We start from the raw sequence: 20,289 nt of genomic DNA, 5'->3' as shown, positions 1-20,289 counted from the left end.
CTTACTTCAATCTCTCTGACATCTGCAAAACAATGGATTATGAAATCGCGTCCTCCGGCACAGTTTTTGAGAAGTATTTTTTCCCGTTTTTTAGTTTCGGGGCTTTGGTCTTGAGTAACTTCTCTGGGTCCGAACTGAGAGAGGCGGCAGCCGATCTGACGGACCACACTGTCCACACGCAGGGGTCCCGCCGGGCAGGTGCTTCGGCACGTGGCAAATCACTCAGAGCAAGGGACAGAAGATGCCCCTGGCTCTTACGCATCTGCGCAACACCTTTTACTGAGACCTTTGTGACATTTCCGGCATGGACGTAGCAATTCTGTGTTCAATCCACAGCGAACTTACTAGGTCTACTGTGCTGAGATGGCTTAGGTCCCCCTGTAGGGGGCGCTGTCCTTGTCTGACCATTTCTGCCCACCTTGGCCTTAGCTCTCACTGCTGGCTGATACCGATCTTGTCTTCATCCTTCGAATGGCTGACTGAGAGATCCTCAGAAATGTGTCCTCAGAAAATGTCCATCGCAGGTCACTAACCACCCAGTGTATTTTCTGTATTGGTCTAGTTAGGTGTGTGTCACAGGGGAGGTGCAATGTTGAATAATTCAGTTTGCCCCAGTCCCATCAGCAAGATCCTTGATGTGGCTGTTACCATGGAGATCCTCGAGGGTACAGCAAGGCACTTGGCCCCCACGGACTTGAGAGTTTACAATGGTAGGGGATGTTCAAGGTGAACGACAAGGTTCAAATCAGAATAAAATCACACTTAAGCAACACTGTCCAGGTGGTTTTCAAAAGTGAATAATTTTTGTTTCTATTACACTAATGCATCCACTCTTTCTGATAAATTTCCTGAGACACAGTGTTAACAATATCCCCATATTTCTATAGAATCTTACAGTTATCAAAATTTAGGATTTGCTGTCTATGAAAGAAAATCCGAGTTAACAATGGCTTAAACACAAAAGGTGTTGTTCGCTCATGTGCATAGGAAGGCCAGGACTCTGGGACTGAATTTGCAGTTCTACGATTTCATCAGTGTTCTACCTTCTACTGGCTTTTATTCCTACATCCTTATGTTGGGAAGCTTCAGCCTCCCTCCCCAAAATGACAGCTGGTGCCCCAGCCATTACATCCAAGTTCCAGGGGGCAGACTGAGGAAACAAGAAGAGCTGGTGCCCTCTTTTAGAAAGCATCATGCCATACCACAGCTTATGGCTCAATTGCCAGAACTCTGTCACGTGGCTACACAATCTACACTGACACCTGAGAAATACAATACTTTAGCTGAATGAATGGATCCTCCAAATCAGAATGGTTTCTAATAACTGAAAGGAGCTTACTTTGTCTTCAGTGCAGATAAGCTAACACCTTCCCCTGTTACTCCCTCTCCGTCTAAGAACTCTGGGTGACAGCCAGAGGCGGCGCATCCAGTCACAGTCTGGCCACTTGCAAGTCCAGAGCACCCTGCCCCGAACACACCTGATGCAAACCACAGGAGAAAAGGAACAGTGCGGCTGTAACAAAAACTCCACGTGGAACAGGGGGAGGGTGGTCAACAGGCCACACTCAGTGGCCCAGGCATTTTCAAAATTCAGCTGGGCAGAGCTGGAAGGCGCCCAGCCCCCGTGACGGAGTGAGTGCCTTGTTGGACCTGTCTGGTGGTCTCTGGCTCTGCAAAAAAAAACACTGGCCTTCATTTTCTGTGACCTTTGACCTTAAACCCTGGGAGACTAATCCATGTCCGCTATATCTATGGACATATTGAACTAAGTCCTGGGAGGAAATTACTTTAAAAAAAAAAAGATTTATTTATTTGAAGGTCAGAATTACACAGAGAGAGGAGAGGCAGAGAGAGAGAGAGAGAGGTCTTCCATCCGCTGGTTCACTCCCCAAATGGCCACAACAGTCGGAGCGGCGCTGATCCAAAGCCAGGAGCCAGGAGCTTCTTCAGGTCTTCCACGTGGGTGCAGGGGCCCAAGGACTTGGCCGTCTTCTACTACTTTCCCAGGCCACAGCAGAGAGCTGGATCAGAAGTGGAGCAGCCAGGACTTGAACCAGCGCCCATATGGGATGCTGGCACTGCAAGCGGCGGCTTTACCTGCTACGCCACAGCATTGGCCTTTTAGGAGGATGTGCACAAGCTTCACAGCCCACACTCAACTGGGACCCAAAGGGGGAAGCTGTCTGTCCCAGGGCTCCATGCCCACGTTTGGAGCCTCTTTGCCAGCATCATTCCTCCAACCCTGAAAGACATCAGCTACACTTCTTCTCAGTTACTTCCACATACAAGTAACCAAGATCTCCTCTGTTCTTAGGTTTTCCTCTTTGCTTTAGGATTCTTTTATTTATTTATTTGAAAGGCAGAGATACAGAGAGAGAAGGAGATTCCATCCACTGGTTCACTTCCCAAATGGCTGCAACGGCAGAGCTGGAGCTTCTTCCAGGTCTCTCATGCAGGTGCAGGGGCCCAAGCACTTGGGCCATCTTCCACTGCTTTCCCAGGCCATCAGCAGGGAGCTGGGTCAGAAGTGAAGCAGCCGGGACTTGAATCGGTGCCCATATGGGATGCCTGCACTGCAGGTGGAAGCTTAGCCTACTATACCACAGCGCCGGCCCCCTACAACACAGAAGTAAACAAAATAGGGATTTGGTTTCTCTCTCACAAAAAAAAAATCCTGAAAGCAAATAAGGATTGTTAAGCATTGTCTTGAGTATAACAGAAATGGATTTCTGTCTGCAAAGAGGGCAGGCATTTTTTTTTTTTAAGATTTTATTTATCTAGAGCCAGCGCCGTGGCTCAATAGGCTAATCCTCCGCCTTGCGGCGCCGGCACACCAGGTTCTAGTCCCGGTCGGGGCGCCGGATTCTGTCCCGGTTGCCCCTCTTCCAGGACAGCTCTCTGCTGTGGCCAGGGAGTGCAGTGGAGGATGGCCCAAGTCCTTGGGCCCTGCACCCATGGGAGACCAGGAGAAGCACCTGGCTCCTGCCTTCAGATCAGTGCAGTGAGCCGGCCACGGCGGTCATTGGAGGGTGAACCAACGGAAAAGGAAGACCTTTCTCTCTGTCTCTCTCTCTCACTGTCCACTCTGCCTGTCAAAAAAAAAAAAAAGATTTTATTTATCTATTTGAGAGGTAGAGTTACAGACAGTAAGAGGGAGAGACAGAGAGGTCTTCCTTCCTTTGGTTCACTCCCCAGATGGCCGCAATGGCTGTAGCTGCACCGATCCAAAGCCAGAAGCCAGGTGCTTCTTCCAGGTCTCCCACCTGGGTGCAGGGGCCCAAGGACATGGGCCATCTTCTACTGCTTTCCCAGGCCACAGAAGAGAGCTGGATTGGAAGAGGGGCAGCCAGGACTAGAACCAGCACACACATGGGATGCCAGTGCCTCAGGCGAATGATTAACCTACTGTGCCATGGTACCGGCCCCATGAGAGGGCAGGCACCTTAATTGGCACACTATAAAACACTGTAGTTCCTTAGCTGTGGGGTGCACCTGCTGTAATACAAACCACTGCCTGTGTCACCTGGCCCTCCTCATGGCGCCCTAGAGGAACTGGGGGGGGGGGGGCAGAGAACCAACAAAAACACCAGCACCCTAGATGCTGCTATCGCTGTGAATAATACAGTCTCTGGTGTCTGATCGCAGAGTTCAGTGGCTCTCTGTATCACCTGAGAAACCCTGACAAGGTAATTTCCGGGTTCAGGGCAAACTACGTGGGCAGAATCTCAGACCTTTTGCAATTCTTGACAGACAAAATAAACAGTAACTATGAGCTTTGTCTCCAGGGTGAACAACGATGCTCAGGGAAGCAGTGTCTACCCAGAGTCACAGCATTTGTGGAACTGCTGCCCTTCGTCTTCTTCCTACTTCCATTGCACCGCCCACAGCGGCTTCACTGGAAGCAGAAGTGGCTGGGGTGGAAGCTGTGGACCGTGGTTCTTTGTCTCAGAAGCAGATCTGGGAGTTTAGATGAGCCATGTTGGGATTTTCAAGGTGTAAAACTTCAGAAGGCACTCAGTCTCAGGCATTGAACGTGCATTTGCATGCACATGGGGATAAGAGCCTCCTTAGGTATCATGACCTAGGACGGATGCTGAGTGGAATAAGCCAGCCACTGAGGGCCGAAACCTGCGTGGCTCCAGATGGATGAAATCTGTAGAGTGGCCAAACTGGGGTGGGTATCACAGCACAGCAGGGTAAGCCTCTCCTGGGAATGTGTACATCCCACATCCCAGTGTGGGCTTGATTCCCGGCTACTCCGCTTCCAATCCAGCTTCCTGCTAATGTGTCTGGGAGGCTGCAGGTGCTGGCCTCTGGATTCCAAGTACTTGGGATCCTGCAACCCATGTAGGAAACCCAGATGGACTTCCAAGCTCCTGGCTTCTTCAGCCTGGCCCTTCACTAGCTGTTGCAGTCATTTAAGGACTGAGCCAGCAGACAGATCAATTTCTCTCTCTCTCTCTCTCTCTCTCTCTCTCTCCCCCCCCAGCCCTTGCTATGCCTTTAAAATAAATTAAAATAAAACTGAAATTGTGGAATTCCCAGAAGCAAGGAGTAGAATGGTGGTTTCCAGGAACTGGTGCTTTTAGAGGAATCAGTGTCACTGTTCAGCAGGTGCAAGGTGTGATACCAGCCTCCCAGGACGAGTTGAATTCCTTTTTTTTTTTTTTGACAGGCAGAGTGGACGGTGAGAGAGAGAGACAGAGAGAAAGGTCTTCCTTTGTCGTTGGTTCACCCTCCAATGGCCGCCGCGGCTGGCACGCCGCACTGATCCAAAGGCAGGAGCCAGGTGTTTCTCCTGGTCTCCCATGGAGTGCAGGGCCCAAGTGCTTGGGCCATCCTCCACTGCACTCCCTGGCCACAGCAGAGAGCTGTCCTGGAAGAGGGGCAACCGGGACGGAATCTGGCTCCCCAACCGGGACTAGAACCCAGTATGCCGGCACTGCTAGGCGGAGGATTAGGCTGTTGAGCCGCGGTGCTGGCCACGAGTTGAATTCTTAAGGCAAGCTTGGACCCAAGCAATGAGTATTCAGCGTGGAATCTCAGGTGGTCTAAGTGGGATTTTATGGGGAGTAGCTAAGGGGGCATTTCTGCTTGCAAGGAGCAGCTTAGGACACAGAAAACCTGACTCCCAGCTGGCTCCGCACCACGCTGATGTCTAAAATGTGCCGTGCCGTATATCAGGGTTACTAATGAAAGTTAGAGTCTGTTTGAGAAATCTGACCATATCGTTATTTTCTGGATGAGAGACGACCTTCCTTACCCCTTTAAAGATGATGGCAGGGCAGGTGTTTGGGGCAATGTTTAAGACACACATTCCATAGCGTGGTGCCTGGGTTTGAATCCTGCTCCATTCCTGATTCCAGCTTCCTGCCCATGCACACCCAGGGAGGCACCAGGCTATGGCTCAAGTGACTGGGTCCCTGCCACCCATGTAGGACACCTGGACTGAGCTCCCAGTCTCTGGCATTAACCTGATCCAGCCCAGGTTGTTGCCGGCATTTGGGGAATGGACCAGGAAGAGTAAGATAGATAGATCTCACCCCCACCCCTTTAAAATAAATATAGTACAATAAAAATGGAGGCCAGGGAAGGCTAGAAGGACCAGTCACACCATGCCCAGTCACATCATTCTCACTTGGTGAAGCCACAGGATGGAAAGCAAAGCCTTCCCTCGCCCAGAGGCGCAGGCGAGAAGGCAAGGGAGAAAACCCCAGCTTCTGAGGCTGCCTGGAAGCCCCCTGCATCTGGGTCCCAGCACTGTACAAAGGAGCTTTTGTGTGCACCCGCCACAGCTCCCTTTGAAGTTCTGGCGTCCCGACACTGGCAGCTTTGCATATCTGCCATCTCTCCGCACCCTCGGAGTGGAGAGATTGGGAAAGAGAGAGAGGGGCAGGACCCGCAGCAAGAGGCGGCCTTGGCCCAGCTGCAGGCGCGCTGGGTAAACACGCTTCTCTCGCCCTGCACAGGTGATTTGTCCCTCAAGCAAAGGGAGTGTCTGGCTCGGCTGGCAATCCACAGCAGGAAATGACTCTCAGCTGTCCACACACGGAAGACAACAGGCACCCAGCAGGGATGCAGAGCCGACTGGGTCTCCTCCAGGGACCCCCAGGGTGCAAGCCCCTTCTCCTGCAAGCTGGGTGCAACCCATGCACAGCCTTTCTTCCCTGCAAAGACTACACAGGCACCAACTTCCCTCCAGGACCAGGCAGCTTTGCTTTGCTGAGCGCTTTCTTAACCTAATTATACCTACAAGGGGCTGTGTGGCCTTTAATTTCCCTGCGGGGTTATGGGTTTGCAGCTCTGAGACCCAAACTGACTTTCCTACCTAATTTCTTGTGTGGCCCTTCCTTCACAAGCAATCACTTCCTGTCCTGTTTTTCTGGGCTGTTGAAGGGAGTATAGTGGGAGGAGTTGGGGAGGGAGGGTTAGATCCAGTTTTAGATCCTCAGAATTGATCTCCAGACCACCAAGTGTATAATCAATCATTTACTACTCCCAGACCACAGTGGGCTAAGAGATAGAGGAAAAGGTTAAAAAAAGAATAGAGAGACCCTGAATTCAGGAAACTTGCAAATGACTTGGCAAAAGTGAAGTACTTATGGCACCTAAGAACTAGCAAAGCAGTCTGTATCCAAACACATAACTGGACAACATTAGCCATAAATATTGTAAAAACTGGGGGGAACATATACATATACAGGAGCCGGTGCTGTGGTGTAGTGGATGACGCCACTGCCTGCAGTGCTGGCGTCCCATATGGGCACCTGTTCAAGTCTTGGCTGCTGTACTTCTGATCCAGCTCTCTGCTATGGCCTGGGAAAGTAGTGAAAGATGACCCAAGTCCTTGGGCACCTGCACCTGCCTGGGAAATCCGGAAGAAGCTCCTGGCTCCTGGCTTCAGATCAGCCCTGCTCTGGTCATTGCAGCCATCTGGGGAGTGAACCAGCAAATGAAAGTCCTCTCTCTCTCTCTCTCTCTCTCTCTCTCTCTCTCTGCCTCTGCCTCTCTGTAATTCTACCTTTCAAATATATAAATAAATCCTTTAAAAATATGTAAAAATATAAATATTTGAAAAAAGATAAATATACATAATCTATATTTAAAAATGGACTTCAAGTTAACTGTAAAAAAAAAAAGAGTGTTAATCTGTAAAGAGGAGAGGTAGTTAAAAAGAAAAGTAATTCTGTCATCCAGAAATAAAATAAACACCACAGAGCTGGATCGTGGTTAACGTCAAGGTTAACCAAAACCTGATCTCATTCTCCTTAGTCATTTGCAGCCTGACTGAATTAAAAGCAAATGCCAACAAGGAGGCAATTTGTGGATTTACCAGGAGATTTTAGCAGGATTACCACATGGTAAGTGACTTTTTAGGACACTGAACCACGGAGCCTGGTCCTCAGACTCCTAACTTCTTCAAAAACTATTTTTTTTTACCTACTGCTTCTTCCTATTTGCAGTTGTTTTGTTTCCCAAATAACAGCCTTGTTAAGGCATGTTGAGAAGGCACAACTGTATGCACTTTATGCAATAAGAATACAATGTCACCAGTGTTGCTGTGAGTAGCTGTAGATCAAAGATAAAGACACATTGTTTGGGGCCAGCACAGTGGCATAGAGGGTAAAGCCGCCATCTGCAGTGCCAGCATCCCATATGGACACTGGTTCGAGTCCTGGCTGCTGCACTTCCAATCCAGCTCTCTGCTACGGCCTGGGAAAGCAGTAGAAGATGGTCCAAGTGTTTGGGCCCCATTACCCGCATGGGAGACCCGGAAGAAGCTCCTGGCTCCTGGCTTCAGATAGGTGCAGCTCTGGCCATTGCGGTTAATTGGGAAGTGAACCAGTGGATGGAAGACCTCTCTCTCTCTCTCTCTCTCTCTGCCTCTCCTTCACTACCTTGTTCTTTACATTGCCTGTGAAGGCCAACACAGCACGACAAGGTGTGGTTTGGTGCCTGGCTTGTGAGGATGAGTCCCTCTCTTCCACCACTGTCGGGAGTTCACCAAACTTGCCGTGTTGGCCTCCAGGTTACCTGTAGTGCTTGGGTTGTATTCCCAACACACGCACACACATGCATACACATGCATGCGCACACTTACTTGCTACAGACAAATCCAAGCTGTCTTAGAAGAGCTTTAAATACTGACTTGCCCCAAATGGTGGAGTTAGGAACATACCAGGGGACTCCAATTTAATCCCATCAAGGTGGCATGTACCAATGCCATCTCACCAGTCCAAGTGATCAATTTCAGTTCACAATTGATCATAATGAAAGAACTAAGAGTCAAAGGAAGCACATAAACAAGTCTAGTACCTGCTAATACTAACTGATAGAATAAATAAAGGGGAGAGTGATCCAACATGGGAAGCGAGATACTCAGCAGACTCATAGAATGGTGGATGTCCTAAACAGCAGTCTGGCCTCAGAATCAGCCCTAAAGGCATTCGGATCTGGCTGAAAAGCCCATGAGAGTATTTCAGGCATGGAAAGCCAAGACACTCTGGCAAAAAAAAAAAAAAAAAAAAAAAAAAAAAAAAAAAAAAACCGAAACCCTAAATGAAAGATCTCTGTGAGTGAGATCCCAGTGGAAAGAACAGGTCGTCAAAGAAGGAGGTACCTTTCTCTGAAGGGAGGAGAGAACCTCCACTTTGACTATGACCTTGTCTAAACAAGATAAGAGTTGGTGAACTCAAAAGGCTTCCATAGCCTTGGAAACTCATGACTGGTGCATAGGGAGATTACTGATGCCATAAACAGGAGTGTCAATTTGTAAAGTCAACAACAGGAGTCACTGTGCACTTACTCCTCATGTAGGATCTCTGTCCTTAATGTGCTGTACATTGAGACTTAATGCTATAATGAGTACTCAAACAGTATATTTCGCTTTGTGTTTCTATGGGGGTGCAAACTGTTGAAATCTTTACTTAATGGATACTAAACTGATCTTCTGTAAAAAAAAAAAAAAAAAAGAAGAAGAAGAAGAAGAAATTAGCAATTCCCAACTTGACTCTCACTGGGATTAAACATGACAATAGGTCTGATCTGATTTCATCATCATTTAAAAAATCATCTATTATTTTTCACTTTATGTTTCTGTGTGGGAGCAAACTGTTGAAATCTTTACTTAATGTATGCTAAACTGATCTTCTGTATATAAAGATAATCTAAAATGAATCTTGATGTGAATGGAAGGGGAGAGGGAGTGGGAAAGGGGAGGGATGCGGGTGGGAGAGACGATATGGGGGGGAAGCCATTGTAATCCATAAGCCGTACTTTGGAAATTTATATTCATTTAATAAAAGTTAAAAAAAAAAGAAGAGCTTTAAATAGAAATAAGACAGAGAGGCTAAAGAAAGCTGAAAGTGTGTTCAGCGTCACTGGCTCAGGATCTATGTTTGTTGTTGTTCTGTTTGCTTCTCGGCCTGTGACATGTGATAACCAACTTAATTTTACAACTGTGTAAAGGCAGATCACACTTTTTTTGATCATTTATTTATTTGAAATGTGGAGTTACTTGGAGGGGTGGGAAAGAGAAAGAGAGAGAGAGATCTTCCATCTGCTGGTCACTCTCTGGCCACAACGGCCAGAGCTGGATTAGGCCAGAGCCAGCAGCCAGGAGCTTCTTCCAGGTCTCCCATGTGAGTGCAGGGGCCCAAGCACTTGGGCCATCTTCTGCTGCTTTCCCAGGCCATTAGCTGGGAGCTGGATTGGAAACACAGCAGCTGGGACTCGAACCGGCACCCATATGGGATGCTGACGGTGTCGCAGGTAGCATCTTTACCTGCAAAGTCACAATCCCAGCCCCAAGCGTTCTGCCTTTGAACTTACAGATCTGCTCATTGATTTCGTGTCTTAAAGGAAACCCTACTGTGTACCCCCAGAGATGCAGCTTTTAACAAAAGAGAGAGAAATCTAGAAACTGGCATCCGTAGGTCCTATCTTCACATTAGATCTTATTTTCTTGTCTGGGAAGTCCAATCCAAAAGCTTTCCATCACAGTCACACCCCTGCATCCAGGAAAGACTACAGAGACATTTGTAGCATCTTGAGAGGGTCTCATCAACTCCCTTCTGCTCCCCCCTCAACAGTGCTAATGCTGAGGATAGCCAACCAACCCACCCATGTCAAAGATAACTTGCATCTGGAGCCATGAACAATTTCAGTGGACACAGGAGGGTGAATTAACGGCAAAAAGGAAGACCTTTCTCTCTGTCTCTCTCTCTCACTATCCACTCTGCCTGTCAAAAAAAAAAAAAAAAAAAAGAATGTTTTCTAATGAAAAATTGGCATAGTTATTTCCAGCCAAGAGAGAGCTACAGGGACTGGATTTACTCTCCCACCCGTGAAACCACTAAAAAAAGAAAAGAAAAAAAAATTTAATGAAACAATGGTTTCCACACATTGCACATCAGGCAGTGTGGAGCAGTGACCAAGAGATGGGACAACAAAGAAAGTGGTGCCGGTGGTGCCCAGGCCTCCTGCCTGGAGAGAGTTCCAGGCCAAAGCTAGCAGGAACCTGGGAGAGTCCTCGGTTACGGAGACAGAGCTGGGAGGTCCTTGGTTACGGAGACAGCTAGAGATACAGGCTTATTCCCTGGAGAGACAGCTGCAGAGAGAGAGAGAGAGAGAGAGAGAGAGAGAGAGAGAGAGGAAGAATTGGGTCTAGAGCAGCTTACGGTCTACAAGGCTGACATTATTTATTTCTCATCTGTGGGGACAATGGTCTTGGAGAAGAAGCACCTGGCCCCTCCATAGATGTTCACCAAAAGGTTGGACAGAGATTCTTGACTCGGTACCGAGTTCAGCATCTGACTCCCCTCGTTGCAAGAGAACTGCAGAGGTCCCGGTGAGAAGGTGGATAGTGCAACCAACCCGCCCCGCGACTGCTGGCTCTTCCACCTCGCTTGGCTCCCCTTCTGTAGCAGACGACTCCGATTCCGTGCATAAAGTGATAAAGCCTGCTGGTGCCATAAGGTTGAGAAGTGTTTAGGGAGCTTGTGATGGCGACACTGGGAAGTGTTTCATTCCTTACTCGGAGCAGACAGGGCGTTCAGTAGCCTTGCTGCATCGTAGGCAACAGTGCACGGCTCCCAGAGCCCACGCACGTGATCTTTTCCCACCCCTCACAATCGCTCACGGCTCAATTTTACTACTAATGAAACCACGAATTTCACCAGCTTCTTCATATCGCTACTGGAATGGGAGCTCAGTTTCCCAACGCTGGCTTCCCATCAGCCTTTTTACTAAAAAGGGATTTTTTTAATCTGTTCTTTTCTACGGTTTGAATGGAAGGATTCCATCGTATTATTTTGAAAAACAAAGCAAAAACTAAGTGAGGATTCCCCAGCTGTCATGATAAAAGCCTTAGGTGCTCCAGAAAAATCCCTGGGGACAATGATGCCGAATGGGTGACCGGTGCCAGCCCAAGCAGCTGTGGAAGGAGCCCTGCTGTCGGGACCAGAGCGTCTGCCGCCTTCGCCGTGGGAGAGTCCGTCCTAGGAGACTTCCTGGGCACGGGGCAGTTGTCTCCAAGGGTCCAGGAGCTGCCTGCATCGCATCTGGGCCAGGTGCTTCCCTCGATGCCCGCTCCCTGCCAGCAGCGGTCCTCCCCTCTCTCTTTACTGATATTTAACTCCCCGTTGTCTTCACCCACCCGACAAGAAAGCAACAAGATGACACTATTTCCTTGTTGTCCAGGAGGAAAATTACATCCAGGTCCTCCCTGGGTCCAGTCGTAACCCAGATAAAGGTCCAACACCAGGCGTGGGGGGGAACTCCAGGTATCCTCTACCCTCCTTGTCCCCACGTGCTGTCAGCCCACACTGAGTGTCCACTTCTTTGAGACAACTGAAATGGGCCAAAGCAAATAATGTACTGGTCTCTAGTACGGATTCTACAACGTCACCGACACCAGGCACTTTGTTCATACGCCAATAAGGGCTGTCTTCCTTCTGGACAAGGTCGCCCATCTAGTCCTGGCCGAGTTCACTGGTGCTCTGTCTTGCAAAAGGGGAGGCTGCTGTAGCCCATATCTAGTTACAATTTCATTCCAAGGGCACGGGATCAAAGACACACAAGACTAATTCGTCAACCAAGAATTTGGAAGAAATCACCAACCTGATGGAGTTTCTCCCCTAGGTTTCTTAAAATATATTAGAATGAGATCCTGAGATTGTTTAGAGCTGCCTGCCTTTTATGGCAAAAGACCTTTTTTCTCAAGTGTGGCATTTTCTTCAGTTTCACTTCACTTTTTTTCTTCTGTTAAATTGCAATAAACTGAACTGTAAACTCATTATTTAAAACACATAATAGCATGAGCATCCTTCAATAGCAATGTTTCTGTGCATCTACCTACTTGGTGATATCTATATATACATAGAACAATATTAGGAATGTATTTTACCTAATGTTCATGAAGCTGGGATTTGGAACTTTTAAAGATTTATTAACTTATTTATTTGAAAGAGTTATACAGAGAGAGAAGGAGAGGTGGAGAGGGAGAGAGAGAGGTCTTCCATCTGCTGGTTCACTCCCCAGTTGGCTGCAACAGTCAGAGCTGTGCCGATCTGAAGCCAGGAGCCAGAAGTTCCTCCGGGTCTTTCCATTTGGGTGCAGGGGCCCAAGGACTTGGGCCATCTGCTTTCCTAGGCCATAGCAGAGAGCTGTGTCAGAAGTGGAGCAACTGGGACTTGAACTGGCACTCATATGGGATGCCGGCACTCTAGGCCGCGGCTTTACCAGCTACACCACAGTGCCAGCCTGAGATTCGGATTTTTTAAAAAAATCTCCAGGCTATTCCATGTTTCTTGAATAAGGATTTTGGTTTTCTTTAGTTTTACTATTTAGGCTGACATTTATTTATTTCTTGATTCCTTGCTATTTTTAAATTTCTATTCAAGATACAGTTTTTAAAAATTTTCTTTTATTTGAAAGTCAGAAGGAAAGAAAGACAGAGAAGGGATCTTCCATCCACTGGCTCACTCCCCAGATGCCCTCAACAGCTGGAGCTGGGCCCGGCCAAAGCCAGGAGCCCAGAACTCAGTCCAGAGACCAAAGTATTTGAACCATGACCTGCTGCCTCCAAGGGTCTACATTAGCAAGCGGCTGAAATTGGAAGGGGAGCTGAGACTGGGATAGGGGATGTGGGCAACCCAAGCAGTCCCCAGTTCCCAAAGGCAGTCCACAGTTCCCAAAGGCAGTCCACAGTTTCCAACGCCTGCCCCACTGTTTGTTTGTCAAAGGAAAAGCAAAAAATAAAAATAAAAAAAGTAAATTGTAAAAACTCTTGTGAAGCCATCAGAATATGTCGAGACTCTTTGGAAAAAGCGACTCCAGATCTCAGGACTGGCTCAGGATTGCTGTAACAGGAGGTGGTTTGGGTTTCTAGAAAGGTGGAATGAGCATTTGAGGGAAGGCTCCTCTCTTCTATCTGATCTCAGTCTGCACTGGCCCACACCAGACTCAAACGCCAGGGCTTCAAGCTGCATCCACCGCTCTCCCAAGCAGTACTTCCTAGACATAGCTTAGATAGACCATGCACCTAGCTTTTTTTTTTTTTTTTTTTTTTTTTTCCCATTAAAGTGGAAACAAAGGGCTTTGGATAGGACATGGGGAATTCCTCTCACAAGAGATCGGGTGACTGTGTGAAACCCACTGCTATGGGACCGAGAGAACCATGATTTTTGAGGTTGTCACTAGGACTAGATATGGTGACAAACAGGCAGAAAGGACCCTACCATTACCCTGAAACTTCGAGACAAGTGCTAGAAAAGACAGCATAGAAATCTAGACAAGGATGGGAGCCGAATGAAGAAACCCTGAGAGCGGTAGACAGAAAAACCAGGGACTATTATTACTAAATGAAGGGTTGTTTTTTTTCTGGAAGATCTTCTATTAACCACCTCCACACACAGCTCAAAAGATCAGAGGAATTTGGAGGGTATACACAAGCTTGAAGAAGTGACAGAGTCTACAAAATATGTCTTGATAATCATGGGAGAAGATACTTACATTTAAAAACAAATTTTGTGGGGCCAGTGCTGTGGCATAGCGGGTAAAGCCTCCACCAACAGTGCCGGCATCCCATATGGACACCAGTTCAAGTCCTGGCTACTCCACTTCCGATCCAGCTCTCTGCTATGGTCTGGGAAAGCAGTAGAAGATGGCCCAAGTCCTTAGGTCCCTGCACCCACATGGGAGACTGGAAGAAGCTCCTGGTTCCTGGCTTTGGATCAGCACAACTCCGGCCATTGTGGCCACCTGAGGAGTGAACCAGAGGATGGAAGACTTGTCTCTCTCTCTCTCTCTCTCTCTCTCTCTCCTGCCACTCTTTAAATAAATAAATAAATAAATCCTTTTAAAAAAAAAAGTGGTTATGAGTGAGGACAAAATTATGCTCCTACTGAATGCATGCCCCATGCATTTTCAATTCATGTGTGATATTGAAACATGTGCCCCCCCCCCTTTATATAAGTCTCCTCTCCAAATAATTGAGATTCTGATTCATTTAGGAAAGCTGCCTCCTTTGTCCCTTGTAAATTCCAGGAACTCTAATTTGGGATCAAATCTCCAAGGAGAAGCCCATCCATTTGGAAAGTCTTTGTGTACGGCTCTGATAAAAAAGGCTAATTAGCGCCATTTCTTTTTTGAACATTTTGTTTATCCAGCTAATTTTCCTGGGAAAATGACGTGTTTACCAAGTCAGAGTAAACAGCGACAGCAGACCCAACCAATAAACCAGGCTCTTGAGGAGGGGCTGGGGCGCCGGGGGCCCCGGGCTCTGGAGAGCGTCTCTGTGAAACAGCACCACGTTCAGGAGCGTGGGGGTGGGAAAGGCAGGGCGCCTGTGGAACGAAGCCATCCGGGCGAGCTGGTTCGCGAGCCCCGTGACCTTGGCCATCACCGGGGTACAGAGCGCCTTCGCGGACCTTAACCGCGCCTGGGAGCTCCTCCTGGTCCGTCTTCTTCCACTCCGTGTGCACAATGCCCTCTGCTGGCCACTCTCCCGCACTGCATCGGGAGCAGAGGGTGGAAGGGTGGGAAGCAGAGGGAGAGAGAGCGCAGAGCAGAGGAAAAGCAACCGAGCAGAGAAAGGGAAGTAAATTAAAAACAAGGTGTTGTTTACAGGGGCCGGCGTGTGGCTCAGTGGCTAAGCCACAGCTTGGGACATGGCATTCCAGCCACTTCTGATCCAGCTCCCTGCTAAGGCACCTGGGGGGCAGCAGGTGATGGGAGACCCGGATGGAGTTTCTGGCTCCTGGCTCTGTCCAGTCCCCGCCATTTGGGGAGAGAACCAATGGATGGAAGATATCGCTCGCTCGCTCGCTCTCCCTCCCTCTCTCTCGTTCTCTCTCTCTCTCTTTCTGCCTTTTGAATAAATTTTTAAAACATTCAATTACGATTGTTCAGTTAAAAGCACAACCTCTAAGTCAGACGTGAAACATTAGAAGAGAGTGTTATCGTTGTTGAATCTGTGTTAGTACCTTAGTGTAGAAGGTTTTCAAAGGTAACTTAAGACTCAGCGAGCTACAACGTTCTTCCCTCCCCCACTCATAACAGTGCCCGGGAGGCCCGGATCCTCACATGTTAGGTGGTCAGAAACACAGATGTCTTGAGCTGTATTTTAAAGGGCTCTGACTCACTCAGTACCAGAGATTCAAGAACCTGAATTTTCATATTTATCCTTGGGAGACACTGGTGCCGGGATTTTACTTTGCTCAGTAAGAATGCAAGGGCTGCTGTGTACCTGGCCTCACTGTTCAGAACGGTACCTGAACCCCATGGCGAGGCGGGGACAGAATTTCCTTTATCTGGGTGTTCACATAGCATCAGCAGCAACCATAGCAACCACATTGCTAGCATGCACTGAATAGTTACCAGGCATCAAGCACTATACTCTCAATTTCCTCATAGTTTCATATTTCTTACACAGTTTTGGCTTTGAAAATACCTCTGCTTTCTTTCTTTCTTTAGAAACAAATTCTATCTTAAAAAAAAAAAAATGACCGGGCCGGCACCGCAGCTCATTAGGCTAATCCTCCGCCTGCGGTGCCGGTACTCCAGGTTCTGGTCCCGGTCGGGGCGCCGGATTCTGTCCCGGTTACTCCTCTTCCAGTCCAGCTCTCTGCTGTGGCCAGGGAGTGCAGTGGAGGATGGCCCAAGTGCTTGGGCCCTGCACCCGCATGGGAGACCAGGAGGAAGCACCTGCTGGCTCCTGGCTTCAGATCGGCGCGGCGCCAGCCTTAGCGGCCATTTGGGAGGTGAACCAATGGAAGGAAGACCTTTCTCTCAGTCTCTCTCTCTCACTGTCTAACTCTGCCTGTCCAAAAAAAAAAAAAAAATTACCGGGACCACAGCTAGCACCTCATTGGCTCTCAATCAGTGTTAGTTTGCTTCCCCCATTCCCATGCCCCTTGCCATTTGGGACTGCACCGTTGAGTAATCATAGATACACCACACCAATATCCGATGAATCATGAAGAAGACTTAGTTGCTTTGTATAATTGCTCATAGGTCAACTTCTATGGCTCCAATACCTCAGGAATGGATTTCTCAAGGGATTTTTAATTTCCTTCCAAGCATAGTGAAACATGGCCACCCCCAGGCGCTCTCTGAAATGTGTTTGCTTGTGGCTTCTTCTCCTTTTCCCTCTCCCAGGACACAGCCACACCTCTGGCCAGTCTCCCTGTGTTCTTGACCTGTTGAGATCAGGAGAGGTAGCAGAGCCTGCCGAGATGGAGTCCACATAGAAAGCAGTCTCTTTCCATCCTGTCAACCCAGAACCCGATCATTTCTCAGTGACACTGTTAAACAGCCACTGGCAGCCGTGACTACAGAATTATTCCATATCCGCATTATGTAAGTCCACTCACACATGTGAGGTCATCTGTATTTGATAAAACCGGTACGCTTCACCAAGCAAGTAAGGAAAGCAGGAGCAGCTGGTGGGATTAAAGAAGAACCCAGGAGTTACCTAACGGAATTGGTGAGAATGCACTCAGCTATGAGTTGCACATCCTCGGCTCAAACTGGTTTCAGAGGGGAAAGCATCTTGGATGGCTTCTGTTAACACAAAATTCCAGGAACACCAAGCAGTGAGGCAGGTTAGCTTCAGGAGCCGAGGTGTCCTCAGGGAAGCTGCCGGGCCCCTCGGGCATCCTGTGCTCCTCTGTGTTCTCATATTCTCTCGCTCTCGCTCTCGCTCTTGCTCTCTCTCCTAGGGATGGTGGAGAGGGTACCTCACAACCTCAGACAGAAATGCAATGCTGCTTGCAGTGGTTTCAGTAAAAAGACTTGGGCTGAGCCACTTGCTCGATGCTGAAGCAATCCTCTTTATGAGGAAAGAGAACAGGACAGAACCAGAGTCACCAGCCCAACCCTTGTAAAATGAGATGCAAGTCCCAGAAAAACAATCCCAATGATGGGAAACGGGGCAAGCAGGCAGCAGAAATAGAAAGAAATGCTTCCTAGTCAATACACCCTCGAGAAAGCTTACAGAGGACCAGTTTTCAAAAATGGAAAGATTCAATTGACTCTGAGTCGGGAATCTGGACACGAGTGTGAGTCTATGTGGCTGAAAGCAATCAGCATGCTGTGATTCACTACAAAGCCCCAGAGAGGATCCAAACCAGGGGAGGAAGCTCAAGGGTCCAGTGTGGATTCACAGACTCAGACCTGGAGGCAAATGTAGGAGTTTTCTAAGAAGGCTGGATGTCACGACGAGACGTGCTAGCTTCTCAGCCAAAAGAATGGACTTTCTACTGATGTTTGCAGGTGGTCAAATACACCAGGTTGACTGCTTAAGACAAATAAGTTTTTGGAAAGGCAGCCAGAAAGAACTCCTGAACTCCTACAAGGCTGGTTTGCTCTTCCAGTTTTAGCACACATGGACATGACCCATTGCCACCTGGTACTATCATCTTCTGAGCCGCAGAAATCCATTTTCACTGGAGTTGCAATGCATCTACTCAAGGATTATATTTCCCAGCCTCCTTTATAGCTCCCGGTGGGCATTTGGGGAAAGGAGGATTGGCAGGGTGCTTACAGAAAGCCAGCTCAGCCAAGATATGCTCTGGTCATCTCACTTCCTGCTGCCTGGAAGATGAAGCTGATAGATGGACCTCCAGCAGCATGTTGGACCTTGAGGCTGAAAATGGAAGAGTAGAAAGAGGGAGCTGGATTCCTGCTCTCCTAGGGACTCTTTTCCATCTATTTTTGTTGAAGGCAACTGTGATTTTATGTTTTCTGCTACATATTCACAAGCAAATAAATTCTGATACTCACAAGCAAAAAAATCTTCAGACTGAAAAATGTTGAACTAACTTTGGTCCATTGAGATAAGGAAAGAGCACTCTTGTTCAATACAGCCAAAGTGCTATGTGGCAGGATTTGGGGAACCCTTGGGGAGGCAGTCTTTGACCCTGAGAGATCTGTATGATGATCTAGTGACTTTAAGTTCATTAACCTGCCCAGCAGGCAAAGTAAAGCCGGTGGGGCTGGCTCTGTGGCACACCGAGTTAAGTCACCACTTGCCAGTCTGGCATCCCATAGCAGAGTGTAGGGTCGAGTTCTGGTAGCTCAGCTTCTCACCCAGTTCCCTGCTAATGCGCTTGTGAGAGCAGCAGAGGATGGCCAATGTACTTGCGCCCCTGCCACCCACATGGAGACCCGGATGGAGTTCCAGTCTCCTGGCCCAGCCCCGGCTGCTGTTATCGTTTGGGGAGTGAACCAGAGCATGGAAGAGCTCTCTCTCTCTATCTCTCTTTCTCTGCTTCTCCCCCCTCTCTCTGTCACTCTGCCTTGCAACTAAACAGTGAATCTTTAAAAAGAAACAGTCCACCCTGGGTGACTGAGTTTGAAAATCAGATATGATGACAGCCCAATAAACACCACATATAGAACAACGCAGAACTGTGGGAGGTGGGGAACATGCAGCTACTTGAGAAATGGTGGCTTTGGGTGGCAAATTTCCAGGACAGCTCCCCCGGAAAGGTGCTTTCCACACAATCGACAAGAAATGGGCGATCAACTGAATGCATCAGAGATTAACTAAAAACCAGCTGCACAGAATTAATTGCCTTAAGTTTTCCTCTTTGATAAGGAACTGCAATGCATAGACATTTCTAGCAACAGTTTTGTTGACATTTTTTGTTATATTCTTTTTTAAAACAAGTGGAAAACATATCAGCTGAGTGTGGGGAAATCTAGATGAATTCGTTGCTTTTTGGACAACAGTGAAAGGCTCCAGTTAAGGGACTCACGTCAAAATGCAGGGCTTCTTCTAGCGATCATTTGCAAGGGTCTCTTCTAGGTTCTGTTGAGCATTTTTATCATGTCCTCTGATGAAGCCTACAGAAATCTTAACAAAGCCTAAGAGGTAACTTGAGGTCAAAAGGGACAATGAAGAGTAGGCATCTGTCCCAGAGGTGGCTTGGGACTCACACACCTTACTGGAGTGCTTGAGTGTGAGTCTCAGCTCCACTCCCCATTCCAGCTTCCTGCTACTGTGCACCCTTGGAGGCAGTAGGTGATGGCTCAAGTGCTTGGATCCTTGCCACACACATAGGTGATCCTGGTGGAGTTTTTTGGCTCCTGGATTCAGCCTGGCTAAGCCTCAGCTATTGCAGCATTTGGAGAATGAATAAGTGGATGCAAGATCCTCCTCCTCCTCTCTCTCTCTCTCTCTTTTTCAGCATCTGAATGTCTCTCTGCCTTTCAAATAAATTGAATGATGTGTGTTTGAATAAAGGGATCATGACTATATTAAATTGCAGATTAAGAATCCAAACATTTTAAGTAAAGAGCTCTAATAACATAAAACATAATGTGGATGAACCTACTGCCTTGGTGTGAGGCCCGGAAGACCTACTACGTAAATATACAATGGGTTAGAAAGTGACTTTGCAGTTTCTATCTCAAGAGCCAAGATTGTGTGACCCAATTTCAGAATGAACTCACATCATCGTATCATACTGTGTCCACACATGTTCGAAGGTGAAGGTGTTTTTAGGCTGCAATATGAGAGCAATAACAAAGAAGGAGCGGCAGAACACATTACAGTAGGGTTAGAGACCAAAAGAAGAATCCAATAGCCGACCAGGTGCTTTGGATCCTTCGGACTTCAGATCACTTTGGAGTGAGAAGTCACGAAAGAACTGGGAATGCAATGCCCTCAGGGAAGACTGGGAAATACACGATGATTTTCTAGATACTCAGAATGGGAGGTTTGGATTGGCAGCTTCAGAAGCAGAACCAGAACCAGGGCATAAAATCTCAGAGAGTTGTAGG

At 47.9% G+C, this 20,289-nt stretch overlaps 1 long non-coding RNA gene across 2 annotated transcripts in view; it reads right to left on the bottom strand.

Annotated features, from left to right (window-relative positions):
• Nucleotides 1-1,783: 1,783 nt before the first annotated feature.
• Nucleotides 1,784-20,289, bottom strand: part of LOC138845849 (uncharacterized) — a 99,058-nt gene continuing 80,552 nt past the window's right edge. For both annotated transcript variants that reach the window (XR_011383051.1, XR_011383052.1), the window contains exon 3: nucleotides 1,784-2,616. This is a non-coding gene — a long non-coding RNA (uncharacterized lncRNA). The remainder of the gene's footprint in view (nucleotides 2,617-20,289) is intronic.

Source organism: Oryctolagus cuniculus, chromosome 16 (genome assembly GCF_964237555.1).
Source record: "Oryctolagus cuniculus chromosome 16, mOryCun1.1, whole genome shotgun sequence".
Taxonomy (NCBI): Eukaryota; Metazoa; Chordata; class Mammalia; order Lagomorpha; family Leporidae; genus Oryctolagus; species Oryctolagus cuniculus.
The sequence above is the reverse complement of the archived record's forward strand: the minus strand, read 5'-3'. Positions and strand labels throughout refer to the sequence as shown.